This window comes from Perissodus microlepis, chromosome 11 (genome assembly GCF_051167445.1).
Source record: "Perissodus microlepis isolate ML-2025 ecotype Zambia chromosome 11, ASM5116744v1, whole genome shotgun sequence".
NCBI lineage: Eukaryota > Metazoa > Chordata > Actinopteri > Cichliformes > Cichlidae > Perissodus > Perissodus microlepis.
The window spans coordinates 29,554,606-29,575,004 of NC_140471.1; the positions used below are offsets into that span (position 1 = coordinate 29,554,606).

The 20,399-nt window shown below is 42.4% G+C and overlaps 1 long non-coding RNA gene across 6 annotated transcripts; it reads right to left on the reverse strand.

The window, feature by feature from the left end:
• Positions 1–510: 510 nt before the first annotated feature.
• LOC146378165 (uncharacterized) lies at positions 511–20,062 on the reverse strand. 6 transcript variants are annotated; one of them, XR_014801652.1, is made up of 5 exons: positions 15,422–15,674; positions 13,834–13,879; positions 10,518–10,796; positions 5,458–5,709; positions 511–2,281 (listed from the first exon to the last, which is right to left on the reverse strand). It is a non-coding gene; the product is annotated as an uncharacterized LOC146378165 (long non-coding RNA). The 6 variants fall into 6 exon arrangements; XR_014801653.1 differs by having other exon boundaries at positions 13,830–13,879; XR_014801654.1 differs by lacking the exons at positions 13,834–13,879; positions 15,422–15,674 and adding an exon at positions 20,048–20,062.
• Positions 20,063–20,399: the final 337 nt, after the last annotated feature.

A 20,399-nucleotide genomic window follows, 5' to 3' on the forward strand; every position in this document is an offset into this window, starting at 1 on the left:
GGTTCCTAGAGAGAGCGCCTTTGTCCTGATTAATTTTACACCAAAAGAGGACAGAACTGTTCTGTTTCTCTCCAGTGTAGGTTGCGTATGAACACCCACATCCCTCATGGTGTTTAGAAAATTGTTTGATCTCGGGGGAATTGTTATAATCTTTTCATTTGGCAGTGACAATGTGCTGAAACTGAACTGCGGTAGATTTCTCTGTAGATGTGACTAAAACAGCAAAATCATTAAGGAAAAGCACATTTAGGTTTTGTTTGTTTTTATAGATTTTCCATTTTTAATTTTAGAAAACTGTAACCTCTTCTGTCTCTCATTTTAAGGACAGTTATTTACATTTATATTTCTTTCTTTCAGTGAATTACATCACTGCTGACCAGGCTCAGCCACGGCTCAAGGACACTTCAGCACTATATGCGGCTGATTAATGTACTTTTCCATTTATCACTAGACGATCCTGCCAGCCAGCGATATGCAACCAAAACTGATCAAAAGCATGCACAAGACATGTTTCATTGTTTTCAGTGTAAACCTTTATTACTATTTCAACAGTTTTTCATACAAAGGCACGTGTGGTGAACACTCATTCACAAAGATGAGATTGCATAATACAAACATTGTTGCTTATATAAACAGTATGCTATTCAAAGCTAAATAGATATATTTGATCTACATTTAAGGAAAAGGGAGATTTAGTGCAACTGATTTAATTATTTTAGACCACAATTCATGGTTTTCAAGCCTCTGGACTGATTTCAGAAGAGTGACTTTTTTTTGCTAGAGATTAAAAACATAATTTCAAGCTTATCCAGGCAGATAAGTAATTGTCTTGAGCACTAGGATGTGCATGATTATCAAAAGAATACATTTTCTAAATTAGGCCAAGATAGTCTCCCTTGAATCAATTGCAAAAGCGCTGCATAGACATAGATTGTCTAAAGTAATATTTAAAAGATTTGCATAGATTATCAATCGTAATAAAAAATTTGCCACTTCCCGAAAATTAATATAGAATGAATTAGGCCCTGATAGTACTTGCCTTATTGCATTTGGGTGCATGTGTGTGTGCGGGCGTGTGTGTCGCTGTGTGTTACTGTCAAGAACAGGAAATTAAGGCAGTGTTTGGAGCCAATGTATTTGTCATGTCTCACCCAAAGATGTATCATTACACTAAAGCAGGTAACTATTATGTGCCAAACTGCTGTGCCTCAACAACTGCTATAGGGAGCAGCTTTTAATAGTGTGGCATGTTCTGTATACACGCAGAGCTACTTCCTGCTGATCAAACACACTCCAACCATCAGGAATATTAAATGCTTGAGTCCACATTTACTCAGACTCTGGCTCATGGCTGCACAGTCGAAAGCTGCAAATATGAGATTCAGTCCATCCACTGATGAAACTGCTGTATCCTGTCATCTGTCACACACTCACACACACATCCTGACTGTAATTTCTGTTTCACTATATTAATAACTGGAACGTCAGCACCTCATAAACCATTTTTCTTGATGATGTCTGAAGGAATTTCTGTAAACTCATGGCTCAAAAAATAATTCAAAATAAATATGAAAAGGTTTTTTTCCCCTAAACAATAAAGAAAGGAAAAAAAGAGAACAGTTGCATAGAGTATAAAGACGACAGCTCACTCCTTCGCCATTGTGTCAGCTGACACACGGAGCTGTCCAATCGCAGTGCAGTATTATTCACTGCTGCCGTGGGTCTCACATTCACATGTCTTTTGAGTCCTAGCAACTATAACAAAAGAGAAAATGAGCAAAATATGGGCTACAAATCATCAAATACAACCTACATTAAGTGGAGCCTATGATAGCTGAAGACAGATTATATTCCTTCATGTCTAAACAATATTTTTTTACAATCAAATATAGGATAATAATTACAAAATTCAGTGCCACATCTACAAATAAAAGAATTAAGAGTCACAATTATCAAGCAGTTCCTCCAGCCTTCGGGCTGCTTAATTTCCACCGAGTCCCACAGGTTTCCATGATTGGAGTCCACGATGATGTTTGCTCAGTTAAAACACCAAAAGTCATTCACAAGCAGTCCAGGCTGAGTGTTGGTTCGAGCGATGCATCAAGGAGACATACACAGCGTTCCACAGTTATGGCAGGAATCACTGCTGGCTCGCATGCAGACAGCATCGCCGTCCTCCGTGTTTACTCCAGCTAAAAGGCAGCGAATGAAGGAGGAGTCCCACCGTCCTCCTTTTGTGTGCTCTGTCCATTCTGGATCCCCCTGCACCAATCACATTTATCTAAAATAAATAAATAAAAAAAAAAAAAAGAATGAGTCAAAACACACCTTGAGGCCAATCATGTGAATGTCAAAACAATTATTTGAGACAATGGACTGTGAAGTCCAATTTATGTATCAAAAGAAGGCTTGTTCTCAGTGCTCTTTAAACATGAAAAAAATACTTATTAGGGTTTTTTTTCCTTGTGTGTCCTAAATCTGGCCGAGTTAAGTACAGCTTCGTGTACCAGCCAAGGGGATTGAGACTGAAGTTGAAAGGCCTTAAGAGGAGCCTGGTACGCTACAAGCTGCTAATACAAAGAGGAAGCATGTGACACACCCTAAGCTAGGCTAAGTTGGACTTCAGAAGACCATCAAACCCCCTTTTCTGTTACATTTTCAAGCAGCTCAGACAAGCAACTTAAAATATTATAGCAGGTCACCAAGTTCAGAATTAGCCAATAATGCATCCATCTAGCTTAGATCTAGCTTAAATCAACAACCACTGTGCTAATTACCATCGTCTGAGCTATTAACAAGCATCACGTTAGCCTTGGCATTTAGCATTACGGTGTGAGGGTGCTCTCTGCCAGTGAGGAAAGAGTGGGGGCTGCAGGGAGTGGCTAACAGTAGAGGCTGGCGACATAAAAGGCAGTTTCGGGTATTGGTGTCGCTTTGAGTTATTGGCATCATGGTCTTGTTTTGTTGAGAGGACTACAGTGAATAAGCTTGTTAATGGTAAATTTACAGCCCCAGCATGTGGCCTAATAAAACCAGGGGATAGAGAGGATGATGAGAATGATTGCCATTGCCATTTTGTGTGTGTGTGTTCAGGAGGGTGTGTGCGATGGCGATGAGGAGGGGGGTGTAGTTAGAGAAAAGGGAGAGAGAAAAGTGGAAGGCGCCGGTAATTAAGAGTCTAAAAGAGTGTGAGAGAGGCGCACACTGCTCAAAGCAAACTTTGAGCCTAGATTCCTCACTTTTTATTTATGCATCCCGACTTGAACCCCCCTCCTCCAGCTTCACTCTCTCCCCCTCGCTCTTTACTTGTCTCCCCTTGCTGAATGAATAGCTATCGCAGTGCTACAGTGTCCCACACTGTCTAGCAACACCCTCCTGCATCCTCCAACCTTTTTTCAACAGCACCCCCCTCCAGTATGGTCCTGAATAGGGAGCCGAATTGAGCAAACAGTCAGGCTGTCAGCTCAATAGGAGGTCTGGCCGTGAACTTGAAGTCCTTCCCAGGCCCCGAGCCTTACATTAGGGTAGGAGGGGTGGAGATGGTTGGGGAGACAAGAGACGGTGGGGTGGGGGGGGATTGGTGGAGATGGGGGTTTGCAGCCAGACTTTTGGGGGCCCCCTACGTGCCAGTGTTGGGGGGACCCCTGCCACCGAGGTTCCCAAGCCTGGTGCTCTTGCAGGAGCAATGGGGGCAGGGTGCCCCAGCTGCCTGCTAACCCTCCCCTCCCCCTGTAGCACTCAGTCTGGGCAGGAGGGGTGCTGACGGTGGGGTTTGTGCAGGCGGGACAGTGTCTGCTCCCCTGCCAAAGCTCCTCTAGACCCTCACACACACTCGCACAAAGACGCACACATGAATACACCGATCCAGACACAAGCCGTGCCCACCCCCTCTCCTCTATCAGCTCGCAGGCCTCCCAGGCTTCTCATCATCTCATTAGCCAACGCCAGCCACTCCACTGTCTACTGTTTGCATTGTTTTGGGCTCTGCATAATTTACACAGTAAATTGAGAATGGCCTCGGCCCCCTTTGCTCAATCTACCACCTGTTTATAGAGGCCTGGCAGTGATTAGTGCACTTTGCGTTTGACACAGTTACCACAAGACTTCTCAGGAAAGCCAAGCGACTCCTTCGCTTAAGGCGGCATCGTCAAATATTCAAATTAATTAAGCTTAGTTTGACCTAATTGGGGAACTGGAATCATTAACAGTGTATTCTGTCTAAATACAGAAAATTAGTGATTTAATTTAAAGAACACATAAAAAATTGAACATTTTTGGCCAAATTATTTAAAAGAAAACAAAATTTGATGTTAAGATGTTTCCTGTCTTTGCCAAGTCTCCTTCGCTGTTTTTACCTTGACTTGGGGGTAGTGGCAGTTTCTCTGTTAGCCCCAGGCATCCTACTATAAGTTACCATTAGCACAGTCTCTCTGACCCACACGCCACAGACACAAACAAAGGGAGGTTTCTGTGTTAAGATGACAAAAGTAAGCACTGTTTACCAGCCATCTTACTTAATCAAGCCCAGCTAACGCTAATTGGTGTTTTGGTTTAAGCGGTTTTCAACGTTGGGAGCTCCCCGGTTGAAAAAATGCCACACCACAACGAGCTCATGCAAGGAGAACAATACTCAACTTGTCTGAGCACCGACTGCCCTCCAATACTCACCACTCACTTAAAGAGAGACTTTTCAGTACTAAATCTGCCTATCATGCTCTTACAACTTCACCATGTTATCTTTGTTTTTTCTCTCTGCCTCTGTCTGCCTCTCTCCTGCTTTGTTTTGGGCTTTTTATGTGCTGCAGTGTCCCTGTAAAAGACTATGAATCATCACTTCCACTCAACCGATGTTGCCCACCTTGACATTTCTTTTGACCTCATTTAAAGAGCTGAAGGGAGATTTTTAGAATTATTTTAAAAAGCCATACCTCTGTCACAGATTACTGTCAAAATCATTAAATATTATATCACAGTTTTTTAGGTTCAATGACTAAAATTTTCTTACTAAGCTGCTCAACTTATGGAGTAATCAGCTGTGCTTGTCTGTCGTCCAGAAGGCACGGCTTGCATCGTAGCTCCAAAATGGCAGGCGCCGCCATGTCGGGGCAGGCATGTGAGGATGGCATCAGAATTCCCAAACGGGAAAGAAAAACTGGCGCTTCGAGGACAGATGCCCACTGAACGCCTCCTGAGAGAGGCATTGAGAGCGGAGTGATTTAATGTGTACGCACATACAAAACACGCTCCACCCACATCAACCCTCCCCTCCTTCCCATCAGCGCATCTCATGAGTCGTGCAATTAACAAACGTATCAGAGGCAATTAAAACTGAGGGTACATCACGCCGGAGAAGGCGCGAGGGCACGGAGAGATGGAGATATTGCGATATGATGGAGAGTCAGGGAGGTGCCAATAGAAAAATGAAGCATGGCGGGCGCAGTGGGTTTGGTGTGTTACCTGCACTGACTGGTCTTCCCACTTCCATTTCATGCCAGCGTTGCTCTAAGATGGTGGCGCGGGCTGCGTTTCGCTGTACAGGAAAAAGGGGCAGTCTGCTGAGGATGGAGTGGATGAGGAAGGGAAGAGGAGGAGGGAAGAGGCAATGCAGTGGAGGGCGAGGAGAGAGGGAGGGCAGAATCAACAACAACCCCTCCTCCTTCTCTGTTTTTCAGTCTTCTTTTGCCAGCTTTCCTTCAGTAATGTGGTAGCCTGCACAGAAAACATAGATGGAGAAATCAGAGGGTAAAATTGAACATTTAAACTATGTAGCTTATCCACAAAAGCACACATGTACAGTTCACAAAAATATACAAACACACGAATGCACGCGCGCACACACACACCTTTTCATGTCTGTTCTCATGGTACAGTCTGCCCCTGAGCATGCAAATGACTTTCATTATGTAAATGCATGCAAATCAGATCCAACCATCTGAGAATCAAGGGTGGGAAAGAAAAAAAAAACTAGACACAGAGATTGAATAAAAGAAAGAAAGAGAAAAAGCGACAAGAGAAAAATCCTTTTGAGTGGCAGGAGGCGGTAAGTTAGGTAAACGCTCTGCTGAAAACAACGCCAGACCAATTGGGCAAACACGATTACCTTCTTTTATTGTGTCTATGACCTAATTTTTTCATTCAATTTACTGCATCCTTGTTTTTTACAGAATGCAAGTTTTTTTTCCAGGTATTTGATGTTAAAGGCTTTTCTTGCATAAACAATATATCACCTAAAATTCAAGAACACAGTTAATGTTTTAAATCCACCATTCCACCGCATACTTTGCATCTGACACCTGCAGTTAGGCATGGAAATAATGGAAATAATGTAGCATTTCAGCATCAATAGAATTATAAACAGTAGTTGAGTACTTTACATACTCACCAGTTGAGCTAACTTGGATTTAATGTAGCAAATCTACTTTTCCTTAAGCCTTTAAGGCTGACTTAAAGTCTACACTCTAAATTTAAATAGTGTCTCTGCAGCATTTCTCTATGTTTCTATGTGCATCCGTGCAAAATAATAAGCACGACTAGCTTAAAGCAAGCCATTAGGTGGCTAAATGTCATTAGCACTAACACAGAACAACCACTGTGGATTTCAGATGAAAGGGGGAATTGTTAATTGTTTAAATCAGCGTCTGTCTCTGCCACAATCCTTCCCTCAATTACCCACACCTGCACATGCAAACCTGGGAGTCTAAAACAAAAGTAGCACAGTGCAGCCAGCTTGCTAAGTTCAATATTCCCAAGCAGGTGGACTCTGTATCTTGCATAGTTCTTGAACCCTATTCAAAGTAATCAACAAAGAAAGCTGACTAATCGGTGAACGGACCATGCTGTCTGATTTTACTAATACTCTGAGCCAAGCAGAAAGGATCCTCCATTAGCCAGAGAGGAGGGAGCCAGCTTTTGTCTCTGGGTGTCAGTAGGGGAAGGCCACGTCTGAAATTGGAATAAGGTGGTAAAACCAGGGGTGACTTGGAGTGTGAGAGAGTTGGGGTGGGTAAGCAGGGAGGGGAAGGACTACAGGGGTGGGGTATTGCTGAATGGTGGCAAACCTCTCCTAATTGGCACTTGACATTTTTTTGCCATTGGCACTAGAGTGGGCCAGCTTTCAAGCCCTCTCTGGGTCCTTGTTGGAAAAGTGCCTTATGCAAATATGGCGAATGGGCTCTATTGTGAAGCCTCTGATATTAACAGCTCACGCAACAATGAAATTGTGTGCTTACTCTGGACTCGTAGGTGTGTGAGAGAGAGCTAGACAATGGGAGCGGGAGCAGCTTCAGTCTGAACAGACCCTCCATCGGATGCTTTGCCAAGTCATTTCACCAGAATGGGCTTTTCTGAGGACCGAGGCTCTCAGTAAAAGCTTTATTAATGACTGAAACAAACAAATGCATGCACTGTTTTGCTCTGGCTCTGAGAGTGTCTCTATTTGTACTGATGCTGAATGGCTTGATTTATTATGGTTGAAAATACTGAAGGTATGTACAGAAAAGGCTTCATTCTCTTTAAATGATAGTTCCCCTCCTAAAACATCAATGTCTCAGTTCTAAATGTGAAAATGTATTCATGCTTCTGTGCAGTGCCGCACTGCCTCTGATACTTCTTTCTTCTCCGTGTGCCCGCATTGTTTACCCTTAACTCACTCCCTTGGGTGAGCACTGCTTGAGTTCTAAAGATATCTGCAGAATCCCTTCGGAGAAAACTTGGCATGGGAGAAATGTAGCAAAACTAAGCTTTGTTTTCAAATGCAGTGAAAATGATAAGAGGCCTGTGCTGGACAGCTCAACTAAAACTTCTAAGTCAACAAGGTCTGAGGCGCTCTTGTCTTCTGACAACGCAACACAAACTTAATTTTTACATCCATGCAACTAAAAACCAACAAGGAGACAAACAGAGCAAGTGGGTAAGACAACGACAGTCACCCCCCGTGTGGTCCGAGCTCAGTCAAAGTACACCTGTTACTGCTAAGTTGCCAAACTTAATCTCCTTTGTCTGAGGAGGCCCATTGACTTTTGCAACTGCCCAAGATACATTCATTTCTATGCGTGCATAAGGGGGTGGAGGGAATGCCAGTGTTGTAGAAAATAACAGGGTCTGTCCTTACACTCTGGCCCAACAGTGAAGCCATTTTCCAAGCCCTGTTGGTGTGTTCCGTCAAGAGAAAGAGAGGCAGAGAAAAGGGGCCAAGAATCACTGGGTTATTCAGAAAGCTGTCTGGCTGCTCGGACCCGGCAGGCCTGAAAGGGAGGCAAAGGGGTGCATTGTCCCTCAGTGACAAGTGGACTAGCTCTATTGACTGTAAAGTCTACTTATGGGGGGGCAAGTAGGACCCGACCACAATGGCTGTTTTTCTATTTGACACTTGGAGTCTAAATCTGCTTGCCCAGTGCATGAAAGCTAAGACAAACCCACCACCCTCCTCCTTCTCTTTCCTCTCCCTGGCTGCTTTCCTTTACATGCTTTCTCCTCGCGCCCTCTTTCTATTTCCAACACTGCCATGGGACAGAGAAAAAGAGAGAGCAAAGGCCCTAAGGTGTTTTTGAGGAACTCTCCTATCTTTATGCTGTTTTCAGGCAAGCATAAGCTAATACAGTTTCTGCACTAAGTTCCCTAGTGTGAAGTGTTAGTGATATAACTGTGCCACACACCGAGCCAGAACAAAGCATTTGTACCATGACATGCGTCTCCCAGGGCACTGCTTAGGGTATAAACACAATCTGTCCAAGACTTCAGTTCCCACTTAGACCCAACAGTGTAACTGACACAAAAAAGATGCAAAGGGAGAAAACTATTCTCCACAATGCACAAAATATTTCTGCCTTACACCTGTTATATGCTAATATCATAAATACAAACCACACCTGTGTAGATATACAGGAGTCTGGATATTAGGCACGCACAATCATTAATCTATCAGTTGCAATATGTGATAAAAAGCCCTACATACAACGCTGTAAAACTAAAGAAATAAAGGGGAAAAGGACATGTAGGGACGTAGCAACACAACAGAGAGAGAACCAGGTACTACTTTGCCATCCAAGAAGGTGACATCTCTGGCTGTCACTTCCTGTCAGGGCCCTCGTTCCTCTCTCTTACTAGCAGAGCCCAAAGCTCAAGTGTCACACTCAGCACCTGCAATGCAGCAGGCAGGCACAACCGCAGGGCTCGAAGAGATTGACATTGCGAGGTAAGGTTGCCTCACAAGCTTTTAGTAATTTCACTTCAGTCCTGCACAACTGTTTAGAATTTGTACCCTGTCAAGCTAAATATATCCAAACCCGAGGGTGATGTTTTAGCTGCACCACAATGAGATAGCACGCCACACGTGGAATTCGCTATGTACCACCAGAGCTTTGAGACCTAGGATACAATTCTTAGTGGCCTTTCTCAGCAGGAGTAACCCTCCAGCTTTGATGGGCAGAACAGAAATCACACCTTCAATCAGCCATCAGAGGCCTTGAGGTTGAAGATCTGATTGACCAATTACTCCTCACCATGAGTCCAGGCAAAGAACCTAAAGGCTGAGATTGTTCTCCTTCGCTCACTCGTGGATCTTGTCACTAGGGGTACTTTCTGCTTGATTGCCCCTGGACCACTCCCCCTCTGAACCCAACACGTACACACAGCAGCATTCAGTGAGATCCCATCGGGCCTTTCCACATGGTAGCACCTCATGCAATGGAGGCTTTGCCACGGCCCATTCACAACCAAGCCAACTGTCACGTCAAATCAAACAACAGCCAGGACCCCAAATTAAACATCTTTTCGTGCAAAAGGAAAAAGGGAGTAGGTGGAACGAAGAAGAAAAAAAATCAACAACAGCTAACTTAACAAAACTGGCCTCAAACAAATTCTTGTCTGTGCGCTTAGCTGCCAGTGGGGCGTTGGGAGACCAGATTAACTCGGAGGGACCATTCTTAACTCACACAATCCAATCCAAGTTGGAACATATGTATAATTCATAGCACCGTATGCAGCTCAAAGGCCCACATTCTTTTCATATTGCATGGTCTCTTAATGCCAAAAATGCAAGCAGTAAGACTGAATTACATGGAGACAAATAAATAGAGCGTTGTCCAAACTAGCCAGCAAACTGGCAAGTCCTTTAGTCACTTGGTGTTGGCTAATCAGAGACCAGGTACTTTGGTGAATCGGTGTGGGGTTGTTGTTGTTTTTTTTAGCAAGCTTGTCACTCCTAACCATGTGATACTAAGTCTAAACCCATGCATGCAGCCCCACACAGAAGGATCATGGGGCTTATTAGATTAAAAGTGATCCTGTTGTACCAACCTTACTGTTATGGATCACTGCCACTGGCTACAGAGAGCTAAAGGAAATATGTGTGGCAATGTCCCATTTATTTGTACATGACTAACAACGGTACCCAGCATTACGAGCTGTGGATGGATCAAAAAAGGGGCCTCAGACTTGAGTTTAACAAAAGGCACACACATGTATTCTCACACATTCCATCACCAACAGATAAGACACAAGAAAAACATGCAGCCTACCTTTTGTTGCATCGCATTCCCGTCTTCTTTAAAATGTAGTCCATTTTCTTCTCTCATGTTACAATTCTTCTGGCAAAGTTTGCATTTTCTTGTAGGGAGGCGCATTTGGGGTCTTGATGCCTTTTCAGGAGTGTAATGGGATTCTTGTTACTTTCGGTTATCTAGCTTTATGAAGAATGTACATCACTCATACAGCTAGATAACCAAAGATAACAACCAACCCCTAAGGCTACCCATCCTCTCAATCTGCAGGCGAAGTAACATGGGCCAAGTTCTGACCTATAAGCAGAGGAGAAGGTTGTTAGTTAAAACCTATTATATCATTATATGTCTCCACTGCTTTTTATAAAATGATTTTAAGAATTACAAATTAACTTGAGACGGAGCTAAAAATCATGTCAAAAGTCTGATTTTAGGGAGAGAAAAATCAAAGAGCAGTTCATAGCATTTCTTTTTTGGCTTACGGCCTTTTTTCTTCGCTCATCCTACAGCAGCCCTTAAATGTCCTGACCCTTTATTTTATGATGTCATCATGTGGCTCCCTCTCTCCGCCTCAAACAACCTCGACCAATTGGAAACTTCCCTTTGTCCGCCAAAAGCTTTGATTGGCCTGTGAGTAACGCCTGTATATTAAAAACCCAACAAGTCAAACAATCAGCAAGAGGCACCAATTTAAAAAAAGGTTGCTGAGCAAGTCCAAACCAACTAAGGCAACAACCTTCCTTTCTCCAGCCCAGCGCCCATCCCTACAGCGCACCCGCCTCACCCGCTGACTAGCTCCATAGGAGGGTGATGGCTTCAAACACCGCCCCCTGCCATGACCCAAATGCATTTTTAAATTAAAAGAAGATCCCGGCTGTTCGACTACAAAAGGAACTGGTTTGTCTTCATTTAAATTATCTGATGCCAAAGCAGTCAGCCAATGATGGTGGTTGGCGCCAAAGCATAGATCGGGGGGGGGGTTATTAGAGATATCTATATATATAGATATATATGTAGAGAAAAATTCTCCTACATATCATGAAAGAACGAGTGCTAAACATACCCTTTAGTATCCAAATGTGTCCAGAGACCATGCAAAAACAAAACTAAACACACACAAAACAAATCTTATCCTACATGGCTACGGACTATGCTATAACACTCACAGACACACACACTCCCTTTCACACATGCTGTGGTGGCACATGGCACGAGGCCCCATCTAATTAAGGCTGCTCTGTGTGCCCAGATCCCTGTTGTGGCAGGCTCCTCCCCCACAAACGCCACCACCAAGTAAAGCTTTACTGACTGAAGGAAGATGGAGAGATATTGAGATAGAATGAGAGACTAACTGAATATCCTCAGTCTTCATCGCACACCCAAACCTGCGAACACACAACCTGACTGGCATTACCAGAGATGGCTACATCTCCGTTACCAAATAACAAATCACCCGGCCATTGTTCTCCCTCTTGATTACAATTTACAGAAGGTCTTCTTTTTCTTCTTCGAATGCCTGAAAATATTTTGATTTCAAAGTATTTTGTTTCCATTTAGACGGCTGTCAGCATTACACTGTTCTTCATCAATGTCCTTTGTTTCAATCCACAAGGACAAAGCAAAGTCCTTTAAAAGCAGAAACATGCCTCAGCTCCTAGATTGCTGCTTCAGTGGAGAACATACACACACACACACACACACACCTAAATGTACCACATTTAGGTATGTGTGTGTGTGTGTGCTTTCAGATGTTCAGTAGATAACTGCAGAAAACATCAAACTACACACTGTGACTTAGAAATAAATACACACAGATACATGCGATCTCTCTCTCTCACATATACACAAAAAATGCAATACTATTAATAGCTCATTTGATGTATTTTAGCTATAGTCTACATTGAGTGAATCAGAATATTTAAAAACTAAATGTTAAGATATAACTTCCACTTATTATTAAGTAGTCTTTTACAAAACTATTAGACTTCAGTAGGCTATTCTTTTAATGCAATCATATTTTACATTAATTAAGGCTACAACAATAACCTAATGCTTTTTTTTTTATTTCTATCTAGAAAACTAGAAATGTTTTGCAGCATCAATTTAAAATAAAGTAAGTAATTTTGTTTTCAATTTTAGTGTTTAGTAGGGTTTTTTTTTTAACTCATTAGTAATTCATGGTAATTATTCTGGATGCAGATGGTGCAATATTAACATTTAAATAAATATTTTTTTTCATGATTTTCAAGCTGAAAAAGGAAAAAAAAACATGATTTTTAAAATGTTCAGACTGCATTGGATTATTTCAGTTATTTTTGCTTTTTCAGTCGTAGTCCCCTAAGTGCTGCATTTCATATAATTCTGTTAATCTCATACAATTGCATCATTTTGTCTGCTGCCTTATTGTCCCTACAGTGTTTAGCTTTCATGATGTTATTATTAACACCATGTGTTCACAAAATGAAGTTTGTGAACATTAAAAAAATATATATATGTTCTTTAAAAGTTTAAATGAGCCAAAACCCCTGGTTTTAAGTCTTCATTTGGACCCTTTTCTCCAAAATTTCAAAGCATGTTTAGGGCATAAACGGAGCTCCAGCTTCTTGATCTCCATTATTTAAACAAACCTCATCAGGCCCTGCTATTGGCCAAAGATGAGCATGACGTCAACAAATCCTGTGCCTCTAATTGGGAAAAAAATATGCAAAGGTGCAGAGCAGATTAGCAAGAAATGGATTCATATTGCAAAGTGTCATTGTTTCTCATCTGATTAAACCCGCGCGATATGTCCCATTAAAACGTTTCATTTAATCGCGACTGAGCGCTGCATTTTGGAGGCAACAAAGGCAATTGTGCAGGAGGGCAAAAGTATTTTACCCACATTTTAAGCCACGTTAAAGGATGAATACAGAAATAAACAGAGTGTAAGTCACACTGTGGTGAGGCAGGCCCACTGTGTCTGATGAGCATACGCACTGTTTTTGCAGTGATAGGGCAACTCGCCTTAAAATGACGCTTTGCAGAAATTACGCAATTAATAGTAATTTCCACAACCTATGACAAAATCCTGTGACGTTTAAAATAAGAGCCCAGATTTTGACATGCAGCTTCGAGTGTCTTCATCTTATTCTTTGTTCGATTTTAAACTTGCGTCTGCACTTCATATATTTATTATTATTATTATTATTATTGTAGATAAATACACTTGTAATTTTTTTTAAAAAGCAATTACGTCAAAATAAAACACATTATTCCACCAAACTTTGAAAAAATAACCACGGAAACCTGAGGGTGATATGAGTGACAGTGAGAGCTGGTTATCCATATTACCTACAGTAAATCACGTGTTGTGAGGCCGCTGAATGTCTCTCCAGCGGTTCCTGGAAAAAAGAGACGATGATTTTACTCTTCAAAATGACTACAAAGCCTAACTGCCCAATTTTGGTTATTGTAGACTTCGTTTAACCAGCAAAGATCGTCAGAAAATTCTATTTTGTCACGACAAGGACAAAATATTTTTTAAAAACAAAAACTCCGATAGTTATCTGTATTTTTAAAATAATGTACAACCTGCCATTTTTCCACCCCACAGTTGCCCATTGTGTGTGTGTGTGTGTGTGTGTGTGTGTGTGTGTGTGTGTGTGTGTGTGTTGCTAGATAAATACTCTAAAGTTGCGTGGCCGATATATTTTGGCTTAAACTGGAAAATGAATCAGAATTTTGTGCAAAGGTTGCACAAAATCGTTGTTTTCTAAATTCTCCCCTCCTCCCTAAGCCTGCATACAAACTAATACCCTCATGTTCATCATGTGAAATATTTAATAATCTCCTTTTTTTCTTTTTGCTTCAAACCCTCTGAAAGCTCAACGGCCTCAGTTTTTCTCCCCTAATGTGTCCGGGGGCGCACACGTGTTCTCTGTACAGGCCTCTCGGCGCACACGTGTGGACTGGATATTTGGCCTTGTGATCCCTTTATCCGCCAACCATGGGTGTGAACACGATCACTTTGTCTTATTACGCATGCATTGCAGGTCTGTGTGCTAGTAATCCTCATATCTGAGCCACATGGTAGCAAAGAGTCCTGCAAGGGCTTAATTTGGGGGAAAAAAGACACAAAAGGATTTAATTTTTTCCCCACATCCTGATCGTGTCAAATTTTGTTGGGTTTTCGTGCCATATGTTGCCTGTCTCTGCAGCTCCCGCTCCTGCAGCAAACAGAGCTTGAGAAGTGACCCTGCTAAGTGCCTGGAGGTGTGTATGAGAAATGAAATCAAGGCTGGAAGCGCCTTTTGGCCTGTGTGGCTCTCTGTGAATCGCTTTGTATGAAGCCTGCACACAATGCGTCATAAAGGCTGGGTCTGAAAAAAGAGTACTTTTCTTTAAAACAGAGACAAACCACTTCAAATTAGAAGTTGCTCTTTCACACACGTATTCCACAGTGCAGGTTTGTTTCCACATGTTTTAGCTGTTACTTTCCACCTGTGCACTACTCCATATTCTACTAAGTGAATCAACCCATAATTTTTCTTTCTGAAGCTTTCAATATCGATTTGTATTGTTTTAAGCACACTGAATTAAAAGACAAAATGTCATGAACACTGAGTTGCCACTTGGTTTTCCTCTCAACAGCTGCCATTGTGAGTGAAACATCACCTCCTACTTTACCCTCATCAGAGCATCAAAACAGAAACAAAATTAACGGTAAATTCAGAGCCCAGGACCTGCTGCTCAAACACACAGCGCCCATATTCGCCTGCTGCTGACACATCCAGCCTGTGTGCATCCTGCTCCGTTATACGTGCAGATCGGCGGCGTGCACGGCGCGGATGCGAACGGTCTTTCCTCCGTGATTTTCGCCGCTAATCCCCAACCGCTTTCGCCTTCCCCGCTTTGGAGAAAACACAGATTATATTGATACTCACGCCGTCGTCTGGGAGTCTCCGCGGCGTCCGCTCTCCAAAACCGAGAAGCGTGCGGCTCGGGAGATGGAGACCAACTGAGTTGCCGGAGGCTGGACCGCACGGTCTTCATGGCTGCGGCTGGCCGTGACGTCTGCCTTGCTCCATCCATTCAGCTTCCCTCGGACGGGTTTTCCCCCTGTTTTATTATCATCCCCATTATTTCTCTCGGAGGTGGATCTCGCCTCCCCCCTTCCTCCCCGCTCTGTCCCCGGTACTCGCCATTCCTCTCGTCAGATGCAATATGAACTCAAAACATGCCTGCTCTAAAAACATATAGGCTACCACCACCAAGGCCCTCCCCTTTATGACACGATGCAGGTCTGCTTTTTTTGTCTCCACCCTCTAAAAAAATGAAAGCATAAGTGGTCTTGAATAAGGATGCAAGCTCAAGTTCTGTCCTCAAGGATAAAAAAAAAATCCTCGAAACTAATAATCTGAGTTAGTGTAGAATGGCTTTATTCGACGTCATATTTGAGACTACAGATACCAAAATCTTGGCAACACTCCTTATATTGCATGACATTTGGTCATCATATTAATAATCAGTTCTCTAATTTATTATAAACTGGTATCATCAGCTCAATCAAATATTCAGCATCGTCTCTGCTGTCTCTATTTCAGGTCTATTTGGGAGTTTCACATATCAAGGGTGTCGTTGTGAGCGTCGTTTTGGACCATGTGGGATTATAAAAAGTTTCGTGTAATCTTGTCTGGCTACTAGTATTCATTTGACACAAAGCCCCCGGCGGAGACTGCGGCCTCCGCTCATGCCTGGATCAAGTGCGCACATCCACTATTCTCATTGTCTACGTCTTTGATACAGAGGAGTCCAGGAATGTGACCAGGGGGTGAAGACCGTGCAAATCAGCTTTTACTGTCACCGCCGAGCCCAGAGCCCGCAGACAAGAGCCAAGAAAGGGGGTCTGGGTCACTTGATTATCATAATAATTAGATCGCGGGGATAAAAATCTCCTTTGAATAAATTACTGGTTCAATAGGAGGCGCGACTGCCAAAGAGACAACTTTGTCAGGCCCGGGTTTGTTGTCAGGGGGTTCTCCCTGCCTACCAATGTCCCGGGCTCCCCTTTTCTTTCTCTCCAAATTTTGGACGCTTTCCTGGAGATCAAACTCTAAATACAGCTACTGTTTCTCTCCTCCCCTCCTCTCGCCCTCGCCGATGCCTGGTTACCGAGTTCGGGCAGGCAGGCAGGCTAGTCTCGAGCTCTCGAAAGCAAGAGTGGTTGGTGGTGGCTAATGGGCTAAGGACTGGGCACAATAGGTTGGGTGCACAATCCAGTCGCCCGCCCTCCTCCTAACCCCCATCACTTCTCCTCCTCCCCTCCATCAACCCTCTTATTCCATCAGCTGCATGGGAACCCGGACACCGAGGTGCACCAGGGGCCGCTCAGCATTGTGGTGGCACATCCCAAGTTCATTAGCACCCATCAGGCCATTCCTGCAAGGCATAGCAGTTAACCCAGCCCCCCACCACCACCACAATCTCCTCCCCCCCAACCAGTTTACTCTGCAAAGACTTTCTGAATTTCTCTGCTGGTTAACCAGTCTTGGATTGCAGATTAATTAATATGCAAGACTGAAAAATAATCACAATTTTGAACTGCAAGTTTGGTGACAATAGACTAACAGCAGAGTAGTTTTTATGACCGCATTTATAACTTTTTATGACTACAGCTGCAGCCATAAGGCAACTAAAATGTAACTAAAATATTTAATGTAATATGTTCCTTATTGGAATATAGTCACAATAATGCCATAACCACCAAAGGAATCACATCCTCTGCTTTATTAAGAAATTAGAAATGCCATAATGTTAAGATGTGCCTCTACAAGTTAAAGTTCCGTATTCCCTACTACCAGTAAGACTGCCACAACACACAAAGCTGTTGCATGAATTTGTGCTTGTTAATGCCAGTCAGCATTTTCTTGTGCAGCTGGTCATTTAGGTTAAAAACAGTATACCCATTCAGTGTTTTACTGAGGTAGGGTTTGGTTTTCACCTGGTACCAGAACCATTCACCGGATCAGCTCAACTCTTTATGCGATTCATTTAATAGATCTGCGTCTCTTACAGAAGCAACATGAGTGTGACTGGCAACTCTGCACCCGAAATACACCACAACGTCAAATGACAGGAAAAGAAGCCGCAATTAAAACATGTAGGAACCGTCAGTGTTCTGCTCAATGCTTCCTACCCCCAACGCAAATATGACACCATTTGGAAGGATGTGTAAAATCCTGCCAGCAATCTTAACAGAAAACTGCAAAATATAATGAACTCTGAAAAAAATAATTTGTCTCTTATAGTCATAACCAACAAAACCAGCGTGTGCACAAACATCTTTTTACATGCTTCTAGGTTTCTAATAAAAGGCGTGTGTGTGTGTGTGTGTTCTAATTTATTTATTTTCTGTACTATAATCTAAAAAGATCACTATGTTGCATTCCCACCTGTCAGGTGTAGCCTATTGCTCTGCATTTGACTGACAAGTGTTTTGTTTTTTTGTCCATCCTTTATGAGGTCTTCTAAAGGCTCCACTAGTAGCAGGTATATTCAACTTCAGAAAAAAGAAACAGATTTTGTGCTTGCTTTTATGTTTAAAAGCATTAACAAGATTAGACAATATTACTAATAACTGCCATCTGATAGCATCGTCCTGTCTTGCATTTGTCTTTTTCTTTGTTTACATTTGGATCCGACATTGTGTGTTTAAACCAGCAGCAGGATGTGTTTACAGCCCACACACATTTTTCACTGAGCTAAAAAGCCTCCGTGAGCCAGTTTAGCTGCTGACCAGCATGTAAAAGACTATCATGAATGAAAACCAAGGGCCAAAAAACAAAGAGAGAAAGAAAGAAAAAAAATGGACTCAGGGAACAGCGCAGGGATACAAAGTAGTATTTGGGAAATGATCCAGAATTTGAAAAGAAACTGTTTTTGCTGGCTCTTTTGTCTTTTTATGCTCTTTGTGTAAAGGCTTCATGTATTTAAAGATCATATTGTATAGATAAACATCTTAGAAATGACATACACGCCACAAATGAAGCATTTTGTCTTTTTCAGAAGTGCATTGTTTGGGTAATTTATCATCAAGGATAATACACAATGTGCAGGATTCGCTGCCTTCAGTGTAAAACGCTCAACATTACACTAAATACAAATACAGATTAATTTTAAGAACACAGCATTTTTTTAAAGGTAGCACTCTATCCAGACCCCCACTCTAATCTTTCACATGAAACGTGAAAAGACTTTACACTTCCTCCATGTTAGTATAGTTTAGGATTTTAACACTTTAATCCATTTGTCCAGTCTGTTCAGAACCAGTGATCATGTTGAGCTCTTAATTGCCCCTGTTTTTTCCATGTATTTCAGCACCAGGTAGATATTAAATATTGTGAATAAAAATCTTGATTAAATCATGCGACAGCATATTTTTCTCCAAGACTTTGCAGGAGATGCAAACAAACATAAACCAGTTCATCTGAAATCAGAGGGGGTTCGGATGCATTCATACGGCCGCATGTCATTTTGTCTGTGTTGCATTTGTTTCATTTATCATATCTTTTTATTCACGGTTTGACATGGAACAAATGACTCTTTAGAACAATGAAAAGCTGGACGAGAAGCGTGAATGTTTGATTATAGTGAAATGACTAGAGATCGCAGAGGCTTTCCACGACAATCCAAACAAAGAAACATTACACACTACAGACTCACAGCCTCAGACTCTGTCGTTTATGAGTTTTATCTTAGAATATGTTGTCCTACACAGAGTTAGAAGGGATCTCCTGTATTTTGGGCTTCAGCTATCTACACGATTGTGTCCAAATCATAATGAAAAAAAATCATTTTCCAAATCTTGCTACCTGTTGGGCAGTTGCACAGGCACTGCAGAAGCTCATGTTGTCATCCCAGTGCTCTGATTGACCATCTCCCAGTGCAACATCCCAGTATTCCCAGTACATCAGTGTCCCAGTGTCAGAGACGTGCTCTGCAACTCAAAGCTTTGGATCTTTTGTCCCTCAAAATCTGCCCATATTGTTGCAGCTCTGTGGGGGCCAAACAGCCTTCTTGTGCCAAACCAGACAGGACACCCCCCCCCCCAAACACACCCAAACCAACACCATCACTTGCACTCACACACATATATACACCAGCGTCTTTCTAAATAGTTCATTTAACTGGGAGCAGTAGTGGAAAATGAAAAACTAAAGGTGTCTCGTGGTGAACAGAGACAAAAGGCAACGTATTGCATTACATAAATACTAACATCTCTACTGCAGGACATTAAATTCCGCAGATCTGGGTCATAAATATTTCTGTCAAAGGTCAAACCTTTAATTTTTCCCATGAGAGCAAGCGCTGGCTTTTCTTTTCACAATTAAACTTTAGTCAGCTTTTTAATTGTCTTTGATTCTTTGATTAAAAATAAAATCTACAATCCTCAAAATAATTATTCACGTGCTGCCATTTTGCATTTCCACTTTTCTTGCATGCATTGCGTGAGAGGAGCTACAGGCTTGGACGGGCGTCACTGAGTTGCGGCTGCAGATCACCCCACTCACCTCGAAGTTAGAGCCTCCTTTGGCATCCTTTGCACCTTTTTTTTCTTTATTAAAAAAGCACCCGGGTAGCAGAGCTTCACTGCGGCGCTGAGCAGGAAAAGAAACTGCCTTTTGTCGGTGCCTCAGATAAACGCGGCCTGTTTAAAAAAAAAAAGTGTCCCACACTTTCTAAATGTTACATAAAGCTCCAGCAGGATTCCCGTCAGATGAGCGTCTGGAAACAAGAGAATGGATCGTTTTTGTTTTTAGAAATGAAGACAAAAAAGGGGCATCCTGCAAAGCATGCAGCAACAAAAAAACATGGCGGATTGAAAAATCTCCCACGCCAGAGTCATTACTCCTGCAATTAGAA